Source organism: Triticum aestivum, chromosome 6A, assembly GCF_018294505.1.
Source record: "Triticum aestivum cultivar Chinese Spring chromosome 6A, IWGSC CS RefSeq v2.1, whole genome shotgun sequence".
Classification (NCBI taxonomy): domain Eukaryota; kingdom Viridiplantae; phylum Streptophyta; class Magnoliopsida; order Poales; family Poaceae; genus Triticum; species Triticum aestivum.
In genome coordinates, this window is record NC_057809.1 from 332890170 (window position 1) to 332910614 (window position 20445).

The 20445-nt window shown below is 47.8% G+C and overlaps 1 long non-coding RNA gene and 1 pseudogene across 1 annotated transcript; one reads left to right on the top strand and one right to left on the bottom strand.

Annotated features, from left to right (window-relative positions):
• Positions 1-5315: 5315 nt before the first annotated feature.
• On the bottom strand, positions 5316-12215 carry LOC123127508 (F-box/kelch-repeat protein At1g22040-like; annotated as a pseudogene).
• Positions 8366-10841, top strand: LOC123127509 (uncharacterized). Its single transcript, XR_006462557.1, has 2 exons — positions 8366-9776; positions 9852-10841. It is a non-coding gene; the product is annotated as an uncharacterized lncRNA (long non-coding RNA).
• Positions 12216-20445: the final 8230 nt, after the last annotated feature.

A 20445-nucleotide genomic window follows, 5' to 3' on the forward strand; every position in this document is an offset into this window, starting at 1 on the left:
TTATTTAGGTTCAACACTAATCCCGAGAGTATAGGGAGTGTGCGATGATGATCATATCAATCTTGGAACCACTTCCAACACACATCGTCACTTCACCCTTAAGTAGTCTCTATTCATTTTGCAACTCCCGTTTCGAGTTACTAATCTCAGCAACTGAACTAGTATCAAATACTAAGGGGTTGCTATAAACACTAGTAAAGTACACATCAATAACATGTATATCAAATATACCTTTGTTCACTTTGCCATCCTTCTTATCCGCCAAATACTTGGGGCAGTTCTGCTTCCAGTGACCAGTCCCTTTGTAGTAGAAACACTTAGTCTCAGGCTTAGGTCTAGACTTGGGCTTCTTCACTTGAGCAGCAACTTGTTTGCCGTTCTTCTTGAAGTTTCCCTTCTTCCCTTTGCCCTTTTCTTAAAACTAGTGGTCTTGTCAACCATCAACACTTGATGCTTTTCTTGATTTCTACCTTCGTCGATTTCAGTATCATGAAGAGCTTGGGAATCGTTTTCGTTATCCCTTGCATATTATAGTTCATCATGAAGTTCTGGTAACTTGGTGATAGTGACTAGAGAACTCTGTCAATCACTATCTTATTTGGAAGATTAACTCCCACTTTTTTCAAGTGATTGTAGTACTTAGACATTCTGAGCACATGCTCACTAGCTGAGATATTCTCCTCCATCTCGTAGGCAAGGTGCTTGTCAAAGGTCTCATACCTTTTGACATGGGCATGAGTCTGAAATACTAATTTCAACTCTTGAAACATCTCATATGCTCCATGGTGTTCAAAACATCTTTGAAGCCCCGATTCTAAGCCGTAAAGCATGGTGCACTAAACTATCAAGTAGTCATCATATCAAGCTTGCCAAACGTTCATAACGTCTGCATCTACTCCTACAATCGGTCTGTCGCCTAGCGGTGAATCAAGGACATAATTCTTCTATGCATCAATGAGGATAATCCTCAGATCATGGATCCAATCCGCATCATTGCTACTAACATCTTTCAACTTAGTTTTCTCTAGGAACATATCGAAAATAAAATAGGGGAGCTAAATGCGAGCCATTGATCTACAACATAGATATGCTAATACTACCAGGACTAAGTTCATGATAAATTTAAAGTTCAATTAATCATATACTTAAGAACTCCCACTTAGATAGACATCCCTCTAATCATCTAAGTGATCAAGTGATCCAAATCAACTAAACCATGACCGACCATCACATGAAATGGAGTAGTTTTCAATGGTGAACATCACTAGGTTGATCATATCTACTATATGATTCACGCTCGACCTTTCGGTCTCAGTGTTCCGAGGCCATATCTGCATATGCTAGGCTCGTCAAGTTTGACCCGAGTATTTCTGCGTGTGCAAAACTGGCTTGCACCCGTTGTATGTGAACGTAGAGCTTATCACACTCGATCATCACGTGGTATCTCGGCACGACGAACTTTGGCAATGGTGCATACTCAGGAAGAACACTTGTACCTTGAAATTTAGTGAGAGATCATCTTATAATGCTACCGTTGAACTAAGCAAAATAAGATGCATAAAGGATAAACGTCACATGCAATCAAAATATGTGACATGATATGGCCATGATCATCTTGCGCCTTTGATCTCCATCTCCAAAGTACCGTCATGATCTCTATCGTCACCGGCATGACACCATGATCTCCATCATCTTGATCTCTATCAATGTGTCATCATATGGTCGTCTCGCCAACTATTGCTATCGCATAGCGATAAAGTAAAGCAATTGTATGGCGCTTGCATCTTATGCAATAAAGAGACAACCATAAGGCTTCTGCCAGTTGCCGATAACTTTAACAAAAGATGATCATCCCATACAACAATTTATATCTCATCACGTCTTGACCATATCACATCACAACATGCCCTGCAAAAACAAGTTAGACGTTCTCTACTTTGTTGTTGCAAGTTTTACGTGGCTGCTACGGGCTGAGCAAGAACCGTTCTTACCTACGCATCAAAAACCACAACGCGGTATAGTGATTGCTTTTTGATCTTCAGAAAGAACCCTGTTCATTGAATCCGATTAAATAAAGCTAGAGAAACAGACACCCAGTAGCCACCTGTGTGCGAAGCACGTCGGTAGAACCAGTCTCGCGTAAGCGTACGCGTAATGTCGGTCTGGGCCGCTTCATCCAACAATGCCACTGAATCAAGAATCAACTAGTGACGGCAAGTAATATGTATATACCGCGCCCACAACTCCTTTGTGTTCTACTCATGCATATGACATCTACGCATAAATCTGGCTCGGATGCCACTGTTGGGGAACGTAGTAATTTCAAAAATTTCCTACGCACATGCAAGATCATGGTGATGCATAGCAATGAGAGGGGAGAGTATTGTCTACGTACCCTCGTAGACCATAAGCGGAACCGTTATGACAACGCGGTTGATGTAGTCGTACGTCTTCACGATCCGACCGATTCTAGTACCGAAAGTATGGCACCTCTGCGATCTGCACACGTTCGGCTCGGTGATGTCCCATGAACTCTCGATCCAGCTGAGTGTCGAGGGAGGGCTTCGTCAGCACGACGACATGATGACGGTGATGATGATGCTACTGTCGCACGGCTTCGCCTAAGCACTACGATGATATGACTGGGGTGGATTATGATGGAGGGGGCACCGCACACGGCTAAGGGATCAATGATCAACTTGTGTGTCTTTGTGTGCCCCCCACCCCCGTATATAAAGGAGCAAGGGGGAGGCCGACCAGCCGTGGTGTTCCCCAAGGAGAGGAGGAATCCTCTTCCTACTAGGAAGAGGATTCATCCTTTCCTAGTCCAACTCGGAAGAGGGGAGGGGGAGGAAAGAGAGGGAGAGGGAGAGGGAAAGAGGGGCTGCGCCCCCCTCCCCTAGTCCAATTCGGACTTCCCATGGGAGGGGGGGCGCCACCTCCTGGGCTGCAGCCCTCTCTCTTCCCTCAGGCCCACTAAGGCCCAATACTTCCCCGGGGGGTTCCGGTAACCCCTCCAGCACTCCAATTTTCTCCGAAATCATCCGGAACACTTCCGGTGTCTGAATATAGCCGTCCAATATATCAATCTTTACGTCTCGACCATTTCGAGACTCCTCATCATGTCTGATCACATCCGGGACTCCGAACTATCTTCCATACATCAAAACACATAAACTCACAATACTGATCGTCACCGAACTTTAAGCGTGCGGACCCTACGGGTTTGAGAACTATGTAGACATGACCGAGACTCGTCTCCGGTCAATAACCAATAGCGGAACCTGGATGCTCATATTGGTTCCTACAATTCTACGAAGATCTTTATCAGTCAAACCGCATAACAACATACGTTGTTCCCTTTGTCATCGGTATGTTACTTGCCCGAGATTCGATCGTCGGTATCTCAATACCTAGTTCAATCTTGTTACCGGCAAGTCTCTTTACTCGTTCCGTAATACATCATCCCGCAACTAACTCATTAGTCACACTGCTTGCAAGGCTTATAGTGATGTGCATTACCGAGAGGGCCCAGAGATACCTCTCTGATAATCGGAGTGACAAATCCTAATCTCGATCTATGCCAACTCAACAAGTACCATCGGAGACACCTGTAGAGCACCTTTATAATCACCCAGTTACGTTATGACGTTTGGTAGCACACAAAGTGTTCCTCCGATACTCGGGAATTGCATAATCTCATAGTCATAGGAACATGTATAAGTCATGAAGAAAGCAATAGCAACAAACTAAACGATCATCGTGCTAAGCTAACGGATGGGTCAAGTCAATCAAATCATTCTCTAATGATGTGATCCCGTTAAGCAAATGACAACTCATGTCTATGGTTAGGAAACATAACCATCATTGATTCAACGAGCTAGTCAAGTAGAGGCAAACTAGTGACACTCTGTTTGTCCATATATTCACACATGTACTAACTTTCCGGTTAATACAATTCTAGCATGAATAATAAACTTTTATCATGATATAAGGAAATAAATAAGAACTTTATTATTGCCTCTAGGGCATATTTCCTTCACTCTCTGGTCAGCTCGGACCGTTAGGCCCACGCCCGGAACCTCCGGCCATCCCGGAACTTCCGGCCTCCGACGACCTAGACGAACCTGGGCGTGCCAACTCTCTGGTTTGCCCGGAACCAGCCTGTAACCGGGCCCGGACCTCCTCCCTCCCCCCCCCCCCCCAGGAACTTCCGGCCTGCCCAGACACCAGCCTCGCTCGCGCCGTGCCAACTCTCTGGATAGCCCGGACCCTGCCCAGACCTTCGCCCGGAACTTTCGGCCCTGCCTGCGCGTAGTAACTCGGGCCGAGGCCCATATACCCTTTCGCCCCCTAGACTAGATATACTCATCTTGTACCTACATTTTAGGGTTAGCATTGGTTTAGCTCATATGAGAGATAGATCTTTGCTCATCCACTTGATACGTTCTCCATTGGAGGCCAAGCCCTCCATCTAGGAGAAGATCCCCCACGTGGATTCAAGACTTCGCGGAGAAGATCGCCTAGCGGATTCAAGACCTCCTTCTAGGAGGTCTGTACCCCCTTCGTTGGATTTGAACCATGTATCCCTCCTTGTGTTCTCAGATCTAGCACATGTGTGACCTTTCCTTGTTGATTTGAGTGTTTCCTCTCGTTTCCCCCTCGTGTGTTCGTCGTGTTCCTCGTGAAATCCCCTCCAAATCGTGAAAGATCGGCCCCTAGGGTTCCACCCTTCATCAATTTGGGTCCCCCCGTTGGAGTTGCTCTTATATCGTATAATATGTTTATTTTAATTCCAACTTCCAAAAGATTGACCAATTTTATATATAAAAGTATCAATATTCACGATACCAGATTAGTATTATTAGATCATCATTGAAAATATTTTTATATTATATTTATTTGGTATTGTAGATGTTATTAATTTTTTATAGTATGACTTTACAACTTTTGATTTAAGTCAACGAGGATATATGAGAATAAAAAAGAACGGGGAATAAACTGTGCTCTAATTTTTTTTCCCCTTTGAGAGGACCATATCCGAGCTCCTATGCCGACATCAGACAGTCCGGACATTTGTGGGTGAATAGTCCAGATAATTTTGATGAGCCATGTTGGATAGCTAAAAATATCTGCACCGGTCAGTTCCAACATTTGCGGGTGAATAGATTATCCTCGTTGGAGGTGCCCTTGTGCATGCAATGGTTGTGAAAAAGGTACTCCCTCCAGATTGTGGAGAAACACCAGTACTCTCTCCGTTCCTAAATATAAGACCTTTTAGAGATTAAAACGTAAACTGCATATGGAGCAAAATGGGTGAATCAACACTCAAATACATCTATATACTAATATAGATTCGTATGTAGTCCATATTGAAATCTCTAAAAGGTCCTACATTTAGAATCGGAGGGAGTACGTCAATAGTGTTGTCTACATGACTATATGTGGCATTGTTTGAGGAATGGCTTGACTTGCAAGAATCTAAATACGTATAATGTACATACATTACTCCCAGTTAAATATATGTAACACAACACTGCTAGGCGGACGACTAATTTAGACGACCAGTGCACGACGATGAATCCCAGCCACCGAAACTCGTCCACAGCCCACACTCTGTTCGCTGGATTTATTGTCGTTCATGGATCGGCCACATGATGTCGTGTGTGGAGCAATTCCGTATGTAACATTGTCTCAGTGACTCTAAGTATTTGTTGGAAAAAACTCGGTGCTGGCAGCAACTCATCATTTTAAACATTGAGAACCTGACAGCTAATAAGCTCAGCAGCCCCAAAGTTCTTCGAGGCTACTATGTTCCATAAGACGTTTTCTTCAGGCGTATCGTTTCCCGTGTTATTCTCCAATACAGCTTGCATAACTTGAAGGTTATTGTTTGCCTCTTTTGTAATAACATGGAGCTTCCCATGAAGGCCAGCGAGTAAATAAGGAGACTCCGCATCAGTGAAATCATGAACTGGAACGTGTGGTACTATAGTTCTCCAGACATCTTCTTCAGCATCATACCTTTTTATCTGTCCACTGTCCAAGGAGCTGGAAGGCTCCAATGTATAAAGCTCATCATTGACTACAACACCTAATTTTGTGCCTGCTTGCCTTGCTGGCCATCCATCGCCAAGACCATCTGGCATAGTTGACCAAGAGTTTAATTCCGAGTCATAGATCTCACCTCCAATATCGAAAAAGAATGGCCATGAGTACAGGCTCTGAGGAACATAGAGCTTTCCGTTATAGGATGATAGGCTTCAGCACATCGGCCAAGAAAGCTGTCGGTAATACCTGTGCTTTCACGAAAGGCATTTCCGGCAACTCACTCCATAAACCAGTTTTCGGATCAAACACTTCACCCGACCGTAGAGGAAGCAATCCGTTCCGACCCCTACTAACACCACCAACCACATACAACTTACTCTCCAATAATGATGCCTTAGAGAAAGCCCTACCAGATATCATCGGGTTAACTTCCTGCCACAAATTGACACAAGGGTCATACCTCCACACGCAATTCAAGGCAACAGCTTTGGAAAACCCCCTTAAGACATACAAGCAACCATCAGCAACTCCGACAGAGCACCCACAAAAAGGCATTTGATCCAAACCATATCGGCGCCAAAACCATCCCCTAAAGAAATCAGCAATCCTGATGCTTGAGCCCACTGCATTCCACATCCGAAACACAGAATACTGCGTCCTCCCAGTGGAATCCGCCTCATTGGCGAATGAAGGCATGGATGGCAGCCTTTGCCATTTCTGGAACAATGGATCGAGTGCATAGCATTCAAGCTTATTTGCCTCAACTCTGGTCAGTATATACAACCATTCTTCAGTTAACCCAAGCTCTTTTCTCAGCTGGGCAAGCTCAGTGCCGGTGATTGCCGCCTTCCAAGTTCGGCTAACCAACTTCATCTTTAGGTAATGAATCCGTGGTAACCTTGCTAGAATTTGAAATGAAAGCTCATCAGGAAGAGTCGGAATTATCCTTGAATATGACCCACAAACATATGCGGTTATCTTGGCCCTTTTGTTTGAAACTGATCCATGTACCTCGTCTGAATCCATGGATTGAGCCTTACTGATTGCAGTGCTTAGATAAGAGCCCATCTTGTCTCGTTTATCTTCAAAGTCAAATAACTCTCTGGGGTGTCATCCCTCAACCTGGTTTGGAAGGAAAAATAATTGAAATTATATGCATATCAGCTTCACCATACTCGAAAAAACATAATAGTAGTGCACAAAATCTACAATAGGACAAACATACCAGTTGCATTTGTTAACAAAAAAAAACTAAACAGTACAAGGCCAACATGTTTCAACTACAGTCTTTCCCTACTAATAAAGCAGCTAATGCTTCTGGTCGTCCGTCATCGTGGCCGTTTTGCAAACAAGCTCATAAGTTTACATGAAATCAACCCGCAGTCCTATTTTAAGTTTAGAAAACGTTTCATTTTTACATTAAACCCCCTATCCTCCACCAGCAGCTTATCCATTCCCGTTCTCCACCACCGGGCGTACGCGCCGTCCAAGCCCAGGAATAGAACGAGGCGTCGCGGCAGGGGTTGTCTGCGGCCCACGTGAGCGAGGCAAGGGGCGGCCCGAGACGGTCGATAGTGGCGCTGTCGTCGTTGTCCGCGAGGTAGAGGGTCGCGGCGCCGGTCGCAGGGAGGACGGGGGCACCGGCGGCTGGTGAACTCGGAGGCTGCGGCTGTGCGACGACGTCCGTGGTGGTGGCGACAGCTACGACGACGCGACCACGATGCGGCAGGGGATGGAGGCTTCCTCGCCCGGGCTCGGGCGCGTCAGCACGGCGTCGGGCCGTTGCCGGTGGCGTCGAGGCCGGCGCACGCACGGACAGGGCGCCCAAGGGTGAGCCGCCGCGACGTGTGGGCGGGCTGAGCCAGGCGTTCAACCACGATGCGGCGGGGATGAAAGCCGCCTTGCCGGGGCTTGCGGGGCAGCACGGCGTCGGGCCGTTGAGCAGATCTTCTCCATCCACGAGTCCAACTTCCTGTTTGGCGCGCAGGCGCTGGAGCCAGCAGGGGCGTGCTCTTCGGGGCACGCTCGCCGCGGCCGTGCTGGTCAGGCTCGAGCGCTGACTGCGGGAGCTGTCCGGGAACCCCGAGGCCCGCGTAGTGGACTACTTCAAGCAGGGTCCGGCGCCGGATGGTTCCTGGCGGCTGCGTTGTTCGCGCGCCGGATGCCGGCGGAGGCGGCGTGCGACGTCGTGGCCAAGAACCGCAAGGTGTTCTCCGGGCGCCACGGCCGCGGTGGGTTCTTCTCCGGGGCCGATGCAGGTGATTTTCCTAATGGTGCTGCTGACGCTGAAAAACCAACCCCTGAAGCACTAGAACTAGAAGTGCCCTCTCTATGGCGCATCACTCATTGATTCCAGATGGGCAACATTCTGCTTCGCAATCAAAGAGCATAGTTTTTGCCTGCTATCATTGCTTACATATGAGAGTAGAGATAATTAATTGTGCTCCTGACTTGCTTTTCTAACCTAAGTGTTCCTAGGATTGCCTTGTTTAATTGCATCTGAATATTAGCTGCCTGATAAGGGTAGAGATAAATGCCTTTTCCTCTTATATTTATCTTTATGTCGGTGGCGCTCTTGTTTAATTTCTCAACGGTTTTTGCCGCTGCCAGTTGTTGGATTCATCAGACACATTGCCTTTTAGACTTGGCAGTGGATTTGGGATTATTGATGGCCTAGCCACTGAACAGCGAATGACGGAGTCAGATGTGGCTTGAAGCGCAAATGCTTCACCGAACTTAATAAAACTCATACCTGCACATGGAGCAGTCCTGAATGGTTCACCATTCAAGACACCACAAAACTTTAGAAGTATCCAGACTTGCTAAACTTTTTATTCATTAACAGTGAGAGAAAGATGTCTTGACAATTTGTCCGCTGGAAAATCTTATTTGCTATTTGTTTCATGTAGGTTTTGTAATTGCTTGAAGTTGTCCAGTTCAGATGTCCATACACTTCAATGAAATACCCTCAGCTGCTTTCCAATCTGAGAGTTGAATCGAAGGTGTGCATTTGAACCCGTGAAATTATTATTTTGTTTTTTCGTATCTCATCAGTTTTTTGATTCTTAGATTGAAGAGATCCTACGGAATTCTACAACATCTGAATTTGGTAGTGTATATTATTTTTCGGAGAGAGGTGATTGAATGATTGATCTTGATGTGTTCCATCAAAAGCTTATCTAGGTTGCTTGTTCAGTCCTGTTCATATTGGGTTTGAGATTATTATGTTCTTCAAGTTGCTTCTCTTGATGTTTAGATGTCTCAAGAACTGCGCACACAATTGAGCGAGTCTGAGAAAGGAGAGCTAAAAGAATCGTTCCATCATATGCTGAAATGGGCCTGGAGATATAATAAATATCTTGAAGAACAGGCAGCCCAGCTTCACATGTTAGCTAGCTGGTCGAAAACTGTTGAAGTGAGTTGTGTGTGTGCATGACCACTTAATCTTTTCTGTTGGGAATTTCATATTGTAACCCGCTTATTGTTAATTTCAGGTAGCTGTATCAAGAAGTAATAATTTTAAGACATTGAAGTTCAGAACCTCTATTGAAACTCTTTCGTAGTATTATATGAACTTCTGTATTTGAACTCTTTCATAGACGTTTATACTGAGGTTGCTCTTCTATAGACATTTATAGAGGTTGCTCTTTTATAGACATTTCGAAGCAGGCCGCTAAGCTAAGCCCAAGTCTCGAATCAGGATTGTCGTCGTTCGTCAGTCCCAAGTATTTGAATTCTTCCGTATCTCTGCTCTTGATTACATATGGTGCGAGATTCTAATTTCTTGGACTATAGTGCAGCTAGGAGATTGTGGCGGCAGCGGTGGGTTTTGGGTCGGCGAGCTGCAGGGATTTGCTGGACGCACGCCATCACATGTCGAGCCACACATAGTGACCGATGGTGGCGGATTAGAGTTGGAATTCAAGAGGTTTGTGTGGTTTCAGTTATCCGATGATTGGGCGAGAGCGGAGCAACAGAGGCCGGCCAAGAACATGACCAGGGATAACACATCTTGCTTGATTTCCCGAGCGACCCAAGGTTGGTTGCATCCTGCATGACCTCATATTGTTCATGAGAGTTTTGTGATGTTCTTTTTTTAGAGAAGTTTTGTGATCTTAATTCATGAGACATTTGACGTGATACTATGTGGCTGTAAACGTAATCTGCAATTCAGAGCAAACAGAGTGAACAAACCAAGGACATGCAGGTTAGTCCGTTAGTGTCTTACTTTTCTTTTTGTAATTCTATCGTACTGTATAGTTAGTACAAAATCATCAAATATTCAGGATATGTTTATAATTTTGTGAAACTGAAATGTGCAACATGTTCAGTGGACTGGTGAATTATAATTTTGTGAAACTGAAATGTGTTACTGAAACCTGACTGGTGATGAACTAACCGATTCACACAAAGGCTTGCTGATAACAACTTGAGTTGGCCGAGTCTCGCCGAGTTGAGCGTGGAGTAGAAGGTGTCGAGTGAACTTGAGTCAGTGTCATTCGCTGTAATGATCGCCCGGGCGGCCGTGTAGCTGTCTTAGATGGAGTCCAGGGGGAAGACCAAGAGGAGGTGCGATAAGATTGAGCTTTCCAGAATTTTGGGGAGGTGGCGCTTGTCGCACTGCAAAACTTTTATTTGTATATGTTGCATGCTACTACCTCCTAATCAATATGTCATTGAAATGAAGTAGATGCAGCTCTTCATAGATATTGTCACATGTTCTGGTTTGCAGGTTAAATATTTGATGCCCTCATTTTGGTAATGAGAGCAATGCAATATTCTGAAGGTCACACATATGAGGGAAACTGGCATGTGTCTATCTCTCAGGCTGGAAACTGCAATTTGTGTTCTGAGCTACGAGCTCCAAATAAATTAGTTTTCTCTGTTCTTCAAGTTGTTATGTTATTTCAGGATTGGCATCACTAATAATGCGGAGGGGTTTTTCCATTCAATAAAATATTAAATTCCAAATTCGTTGCCAGTTTCTATAAGTATTGTACTATTTTGTTAGATTGTTGTTTGCCATTTATATCAATTGCCATTCTTACTAGCTCTTTGTGTGAATCGGTTAGTTCATCACCAGTCAGGTTTTTTAAAATTTCAGGCAAGTAAATTGATATGCAATGTACAAACAATTGATGAATTGATAATTTGGTGTAGCATGGAGATCGATCTCATTGGTACATATATTCTTCAGTTGGAATAAGGCAATCTGTATGTTGTCTATAATCTCACACTTGAGTTTTGAGCACTGTTCTCACCTTCTTTACTTGATAAAAAAAATCATTATTCAACTTTGTTCTCTCATGATCACATCGCAAGTTGTATGGATATACTTTAATAATACATTGCCCCAAAAGGTAATTGGCTTTGACGTTCATTCCAGAAGTTAACTCTTTCACCTCATTTTCTTCAAAGGTTGAATTTTCCCTGTATGAAATATATATAAGATAAATAATATGCATTTTGATCGTTCTTAATTTGAATATGCATTTGTGGCCATATATCCTTGCAAGTAAGTGATGTGGATCTATGTGCAAGGAGGATAGGGGCATACGATTTTTTTTCTCCCGTTGCAACGCACGGGCATGTTTCCTAGTAAGAAAAAAATCTACAAGCCTCAACCACGAGTGTAGGATCACGTCTAGTGCCAGAAATCTCAATTCCAACCGAATTCGTCTGAAATTTATATGATCGAAAATCAAAGGGAGACAAATTGGATCAAGCACCTTTTCTCACAACCAATTCCACCCTAGAGACCTCAACTATGACCAGACCTACGCCCACCAGTTCATCAATCTATTATCAGAAGACCCCCGCCTGGCATAAACAACCTAGTCGGACGCCCTACGGAGTCGCCCTGTCCCACGGGGTGGCGAGACATCTGATGCAATATTATTAACAGTAACTTGCACAGAATCAAGATTCGAGCGGGGAATTGGGATCAATCGAGGCTTACCGAGAGAGGATCCACACAGTAGAGGATGAGCAGGAGGACTGGACACGAGCAGCTGCTAAGGATCTAGGTGGGTGCGTGGCGTACGTGGCGGAGGGAGAAACGAAGCGAAGGGAGGGGCGCTTCGGCGAAGGGCGGCAGGTTCGCAGGGAATGGGTGGAGCGCTGGAGGCGGCCGGACGACCTTTGCGTGCAGACGTAGTTTTTTTTTTAGACAATCTCGCATGCTTTATTCATCGCCCATAATGTTTATAGGAATAAAATCAAGATCTCCTGGTTGTCCTAGCCATACATGACGACCAAAATCTAAGGACAAAGCATATCTAGCAAGATTGTGAGCCTCAAAATTCGAGCTCCTAAACTCATGAACTACTTTACATGATTGGAAAGAGTTTGCACGAAGTATTATTTCATGCACTATAGCTCCATAGCCAGCCGCCGAGTTCTTCCGCACATCTTCAACCACTCGCTTGCAGTCTGTAGCGATTTGAATGGAATTCTCATATAAATCCTCAGCCAGAGATTGGCCTTCCCTTACTGCTATTGCTTCTAGTGTGCTCACATCCGTGATAAACTCGAGTTTTAAGATCGAAGCACCCAAGAAAACTCCCCTGTGGTCTCGGCACACTGCTCCCACGGCACCAAACTCCCCTTGCTGGGATACAGCCGCATCCACATTCATCTCTGCATGACCCTCTTGCGGAGGCATCCATGTATGCTGTCCCGAGCTAGCACGCTTCATACCACTGCCCGCTCCTCTATCCATCATCTCCAGATCCCTCAAAAAGGAGAGTATGAAAGAGTTAGTAGTGAAAGGACTATCAAATATCTTTCATGTATAGCTCTCCTTCTGGCTCGCCAGACTGCCCAAAGTGTCACCACCATTCTTATGAAATCCCCCTGCGACAACGATTCATGCAATGTAAAAATCCAGTTTTTTGCATCCAAAGAAAGATTGCCCCACATAGTCTCCACCATATCCTCCGAACACAGTGACCATACACTTCTGGCCATCACGCAATCCACTAGTGTGTGCTTCCAGTCATCTTGTGCGGAACAGAAGGCACACACACTCGTAGTAGACATATTCCGGTGGTGTAACACCCCGGCTGTTGGAATTGTTTCATGGCAAAGTCTCCATAAGAATACCTTGATTTTTGATGGGACTTTAATATGCCTCATTTGAGTGTCCTCCAACCGGTTGCAGTAATGCTTCACCTTGCAGTTTCATTTTCAACAAAAATTTGTAGACTGACCTTACTGAAAAGACACCTTGTTCATCCTCCCCCCAGGCCCAGAAATCATCAACTCTTCTAGTACACAGCGGAATTTTGAGTATGACATTTGCATCAACTGGCAGAAAAGTCGCACGAACCTTGTCCTCCTTCCACCTTGCCGAGGTTGAGTCAATAAGTTCCGCGACACGGGCAGGTCTATCCGCCGCCAGACACACAATTGGTCTCATTAGGCCTGATCGGGGTAACCAGTTTTGGTCCCATATTCGTGTCTCTTCTCCCGTTCCGATCCTCCGGATCATACCTTGCATTAGAGCTCCCTTCCCGTCTAAGATAGATCTCCATATTTGTGAGGGCCTGCTGCCTAACTCGGCTTCAAGAAAAGACGAGGTAGGGTAGTACTTAGCTTTCAAAATCCTGGCACTTAATGTAGAGGGGGTGTGTATAATCCGCCAAGCATGTCTGGCCAGTAAAGAGAGGTTAAAAAGATCAATATCTCGAAAACCCAGTCCTCCCATATACTTCGGTTTATTGCATACATCCCAAGATATCCAGCAAGGTTTCCTCTTCCCTCTTTTACTTCCCCACTAGAATTGCCTGATCAGCGATGTAATACTTTCACAAATACCTCTAGGGAGCCTGAAACATGACATAGAATATGCGGGTATAGCCTGAGCCACTGCCTTGATTAACACCTCTTTACCCGCATATGACAAAAGTTTCTCCATCCATCCTTTAATTTTCTCCCACACCTTGTCCTTTAGATACTTGAAAGTACCATTCTTAGCCTGCCCAACATCCGTTGGCATCCCTAGATACCGATCAGTGAGTTGCTCATCATAGACCTGTAAAGTGTTTTTGATCCCGTCCCGTATAACATGCGGGCAGCCTTTGCTAAAGAAAATTGATGACTTATCATTATTCACTCGTTGCCCCGATGCATTGCAGTACGTATCCAACAGGTTTGACACCACTTCTGCCCCTTCTGTACTCGCCTTGAACAGCAATAGGCTATCATCAGCAAAAAGCAAGTGGTTAACAACCGGAGCTGTCGGTGCCACTTGGACTCCCGTGAAAGCTGACAACTGAGGAACTGATTTCAGTAGGCACGAAAGGCCCTCCGCTGCTATCAAAAAGAGATAAGGGGAAATAGGATCTCCCAGCCGAATACCTCTACTTGGTTTGAACTCCTCCAATTTTTCTCCATTAAACAGAACCGAGAAAGAGACTGACTTGATCATATTCATAACCACATTAATCCACTGTTGAGCAAAACCAAGTCTCTCCATCATTGCTTGTAGATAGTCCCATTCTAGCCTGTCATAGGCTTTCATCATATCCAATTTAAGAGCACAATGGCTATTCCTCTTGGATTTACTTCCCTTCATAAAATGCAGACATCATATGCCATAATTATATTATCACTTATCAATCTGCCAGGCACAAATGCCGATTGCTCCTCTGAAATGATCTCTGGCAGTATTTGCTTCAACCTATTTGCAATCACTTTCGAAGCAATTTTATACAATACATTGCACAAACTTATAGGCCTGAACTGAGTTAACAAGGTTGGGCTCATTACCTTTGGTATAAGAACCAAGAAAGTATCGTTGATACACTCTGCATCCTCCTCCCCCCTGATTATCCGGAGAACAGCCTTTGTAACTTCTGCTCCACACAAATCCCAATGGCGTTGATAAAAGTGAGCTGGAAAGCCATCTGGACCTGGGGATTTTGTGGGAAACATCTGAAAAAGAGCGGTCTTGACCTCCTCATCCGAATAATCTGCACAAAGTATACCATTCATCTCCGGGGTCACCTTCCTTGGAACATGGCAAAGAACAGCCTCCATGTCCGTCACCCCCTCTGTTGTGTACAGATTTTTGTAAAACTCAGTGACCATCTCCTTTAATTCCTCCGGATCATCCACCTGTACCCCTAATGAACTCATCAGGGCCTTTATCATGTTCTTTTTTCTCCTCATACTCGCTCTCATATGAAAGAATTTCGTGTTCTTATCTCCCGCCGAAAGCCACTCTTTCCTTGATCGTTGTCTCCACAGTAACTCTTCTCTGTGATATAGCTCCACCAACCTCTCATGCACCTTCTTCTCCTCATGACTTGGGCCCGTACGCCCCTGTTCATTACGCATCTGCTCTAGCTTCTGTTTTAACTCCTTGGTCTCCCTGCGGACTGACCCAAAGGTCCTTCTGTCCCATCTCCTCAAATTAGTTGACAGATCCGCTAGTTTTATTCTTAGGTCCTCTACTCTCTCCCCGTCCAAAGAAGCCGCCCAGGAAGTAGCAATAGTGCTCCTCAACTCCTCATGGGTCTCCCAAGCAATTTCATAGCGGAAGATTTTGTCCCGTACCCGATCCCGCTGCGCGGCCGGGTTGAGTTCTAGCTGGATCGGGCCATGGTCCGATGTCGCTGATGTTAGGTGATTAAGACATGCCGATGGGAATAGAGCACACCAATCAGTCGACCCGAGAGCCCTGTCTAGCCTTACTCTTGTGAAAGATCCCCCCGAAACCTTCTTCTCAAAAGTCCAGAATCTGCCTTTATAGCCAATGTCCACCAGCATGCAAGTATCAACCACATCTCTAAAGCCTTGGATCTGAGCATTACTCCTCTCTCCAACCCCCTCATGTTCTTCTGGACGTAGGACCTCGTTGAAATCTCCAATACAGAGCCAAGGGGGGTGGCTCAAACTTGCTATATTTTTAATAGTTTCCTAAGCCTGATGTCTCAAGTGAGTTTGAGCCTCACCATACACCAGATTTAGCCTCCATGGGTCAAAACCCGGGTCACGCACCTCACAATCCAAATGATAGTCAGAATAGCCAGAAATATCAATATTAATTGTATTATTCCAGAACAAACCGATGCCTCCGCTTCTACCAACACTGCTCACAGCATAACCTTTATCAAAACCAATTGAAGTAGCAAGACTTTCTACCCTAACTTTGTCGATTTGAGTTTCTAGAATACAAAGCAAGGTAGGGGCAAAGTTCTTCACGATCTCGCGAAGTTCACGAACTATCGAGGCTTTGCCCGCACCTCGACAGTTCCAACATATGATACTCATTGTTCCCGGCGGTACTCCTCACGGGAGCCCGCCGATGCTGCTTTGTTTGCTTCGTTTTCTCCTTCCTCTCTGTTCCCTTCCTCTTCAGAACCCTGCATTCCATTGCTGTCCAAGTTCCTTCCCTGGTCTTCACCTTTCTTTGATCTTTTCACTTCCTTCCTCGAAGAAACATATACTGGGGGCATTGGTGGCACCCCCGACGGCTTCTCCCTCACCACCATCGCTGTGGACACAACTTTTGCTGCTTCAACCCCCCTTTTTCCGCCGCTGGCTCTGGCAATGTAGCTGCCGTGTTGTCAGCCAAGAGACGCTTAAGCGAGACTCCAGCTGGCCCATGAACTACATCCATAGATATGTTCGATCTCCTCCCATCCGGCACTTCTGATCCTCCATTGTTACCGCTCATGGGGCCTTTTCTCTTCCCTCCCTCCTGATTAAGAAGCTGTGTCTGCCGCTGCATATCATACTGGTTTGACTGCATAGCCTCCCCTTCTCCATGCTGTCTAGGCTCCCCCGATGCTTCTCCATGGGGCTGCGATGGCCGGGTGTTGAAGCGCCAGCTCTGGTTTGGGTTATAATGTTCCCCACCCCTACCGCCCCCCTCGCAGGGCTTCCTCTCCCTCTCTGTGATTGAGCAAAACCTCTTCCCGGAGCTCGAACTCTTACATTATCTGCAAATAAAAAGTCTCCCCACTCAAAAGCCGCTTCATCGTGCACGCCATCACCGCACTCCTCATGCCAGTGCCCGAACTCTCCACAATTGTAACAGAAAATTGGCAATTTCTCATACTTGACTGGGTACCGGACCCTCTCGTCGCCCTTTTTTTCCTGTGACAAACCTTTTGATCTTTGTGTTAACGTCAATCTTGATTCTTACTCTCATGAATTCTCCAAAAAATCCCGCCGACAGCTTTAACTGTGTGTCTACCACCTCACCAATCCTCGATGCTAAACCCTTAACCGCCGGCTCTATCAAGTAATTGTCCGGAAGGCGATGGATCTGGGCCCAAACTTCAATTCTGTCCAGCTTGAAAGAATCAGGGTTTTTGAATCCATCATATTCCTCCAAGATCACAGCCTGGTCCCTGAACAACCATGGTCCTTCGAACATAGCTTTCTTCCAATCTGCAAGGCAACCAAATTGCGCTGAGAATGAGAACAAGTTCTCCCTAATTCCTCCAAGCTACTGGCTTAGCCGGGTTCCAGGCCGCCCTCATGTCACCATACAACGCGTTAGGGCTAAAAGATTTTTGGGTATGCACCCTTGCGATCGCCAGCCACTTCGCCGGCTCCAATAGATCTGGTAGCTCCTCCTCCCACACAAAATCATCTTCTTCCTCCTCCTGCAAGATAAGACGGGCTAGTAGATCCCCAGCCGACTCCTTCCCCTTCTCCCTCTGCGTGCTCCTGCCCTCTGACATCGTCTCGATCCGATCTGCCAACAAAAACCAGCGCTTTCCAATCGTGAAACTACCCCCGTCCAAGGCCGGGAAGGATCGCTCGGATCCCCCTTTGTCAGCCCGAGACGAGAGGAGAAGTCACGATCGGGAACTGCGCCGCAAAAGATGATTCCGGCGAAAATCGCCGGAAGACGTCGAAACCCTAGCCTATCGCCTAGGGGACTTTTTTGCGAGAGGGAGCGGAGCGCGTGCAGACGTAGTGTTGCAGCAAAGCCCGTCCGTGGAATCCATCGGGTCCACCGCCATCTAAGCCCAAGTCCACTGTGCGATCCAATCCTATCCGGCCCCGTCCGTTTGGAGTAAAACGGACAAACGAAACGGACCAGTGCGCGACCCCATCTTATTTTTCTGTCTGTTTTCTGTCTGTTCGACCCCATTCGTGACCCAAACTTGAGCTGGCTTTGGGGTAAAAGCGGACACGAAATGGATGTCTTTGTGGCGTCCTCGTCCGCTGCATGTTCACTGCATGTCCCCCGGCCCCATGTGTCATCCCCACCTCTCTCTCTCCTCCATTTCTCTCTCCGCCCGTGGACAAGCACCGACAACTCCTGTTTGTGGACGAGCGTGGCGAGGCGCGGCCGGCGGCGAGGCGTGTGCGAGCGGGGCGAGGCGCGGCGGGGGTGGGGCAAGGCGAGACGCGGGCGGCGGCGCGGCGAGAACGCGCGGGGCGAGTCGGGCGGCGGCGAGGCGAGCGCGAGCGGGGCGGGGCGAGCCGAGACTGGTGCGGGCGCGGCCGAGGCGGGGCGAGCGTGGGCCAGGCGGCGGCGCGGCGGGCACGCGCGGCGTGAGCGGGCGGGGTCGGGGCAAGGTGATGCGTGGGCGGTACGGGGCGGCAGGGCGCGGGGCGGTAGGGCGGCAAGGCGCGGCGCGGGCGCGCGGGATTGCGGGACACGGGGCGGCAGGGCGCGGGGCGGCAAGGCGCCGACGCGGGCACGGCAGGGGGGCGGCTAGGGCGCGGGGCTGCCGGCGCGGGCGCGGGCGCGGCCAGGCGAGGGCGGGGGCGCGGGCGGGCGGCAGCGCGGAGCGCGCACGGCCAGGCGGCCGCGGGGCGGCAGGCGAGCAGGAGGGGAGCGGGCGCGACGCGCATGCGGCGTGGCGAGGCTGCGGCGCGCGTCGGCGGGCGGGCGCGACGAGGCGGGGACGAGCGAGCAGGCGAACAGTTTGGGGTAGTCGGCCGCGTTGGGCGTGTCCAACCCTAGACGGACATGGATGTCCGTTTTGCTACCCATCGGCACCATAAATAGACAAAATCTGGACAAAGCGGACTCCCGTTTGAAGTTGCACGGTGAAGTTGGCCTAAGAGCATCTTAGCAGATCTCGCATACCGCTGTCCTACAGTATGGGTGGTACTAGGCGCTGGCGAATTTGGGCCGGCCGCCTAGCAGCCCTTCGATTAGATTAGCAAGGACCATCAGATTCTTTTCTTCTCTCACGAATTCACACGGCATAGCTCGTCCTGTACGCATGAAAAAAAACCCGCCTCGTCAACACGCAACTCCATCCCCGTGCGCGGCTCCGACGAGGGCATAGCCGCCGACCGCTCGCACCTCGACGCCTCCCAACAGTGCCCTCGGCTGCTTGCCGCCGGTCACAGCTTCTACCTCTAGCCAACCATCTCAGGGACTACGGTTCCGCATGGAAGCCCACTCCCTGCCAGTTGCAACAAAAAAAGACACCATGTCCCAGCACATCGCCGTGCCGGCGTGGGCGCCGCCGTCGCAGCACTGTTTCACCAGTTTCAGCATACACCATTCTTTTTTATTTGCCCGTAGTAGCATTTGATTCTGCCCGTTCCAGGTTTTTAGTTCGCCGGTTGAAACTTTTTCTTCTGTCAATGGAGCTTCTGAATCGCTGTTCTAGCTTTCTGTTTGCCTGTAGTAGCATTTGATGCCGCGGGTTCCAGCCTTTTGGTTTGCCGGTACAAGCATTTGATTCCGCCGGTACCAACTTTTTATTCGTCATGGCGCCGCTATGGATCAAGCACACCGCATGTTCCGGCATAGAAAAATCACTGGTCGCATCAAAATCCTGTCGCCGGTGGTAGCAGAAAAGCACCGTCCACTGTAGATCCTCAGCAAAAATTAATCGCTGATTCCAGCAAAAATCATCTATAGTTCCAACAAAAAAACGTCGGTTGTAACAATTGTACCTACCTGGAGAAAAAAAGGAACAGTGACGCCTCGACGTAGCCCATGGCCATTGGCAGACTCCCTTTTGCCGGTTGCAGCACCCCTGCATGTTGGTTCCAGCACGAGTGGTTGTCGGTTGTGGCCCCTGGCTTGTAGCTCTGTCCGCCGGTTGCAGACTTGCAGCCCCCGGCGTGGCCAGTTGTAGCTCCTCCGTCCTACGGTTGTAGCTCCTTGCTGGCCGGGGTCAACTCCCGTGCATTGCCGGTTATAGCTCCTGCCGGCCGCCGACAGTGGTCCATGCTGGGCGAGACGGGTGGTCGGGGAGTAGGGAAGGGAGGCCGACACATGAGGCTAGGAGGAAAAAAGCAGGAAAAAGCTCGCCAGAGAGGAAGAAAAAGTAGAAGAGGGATGTCCGCCGGTGGTGAGGCTCATCGGAGCTAATACGCGGTGGCACGAGCGAGAGGCGTTGCCGGCGAGGTTGGCGAGACACGAGCGAGAGGATGAGTGCTCGAGGATTTCTCTGGGCG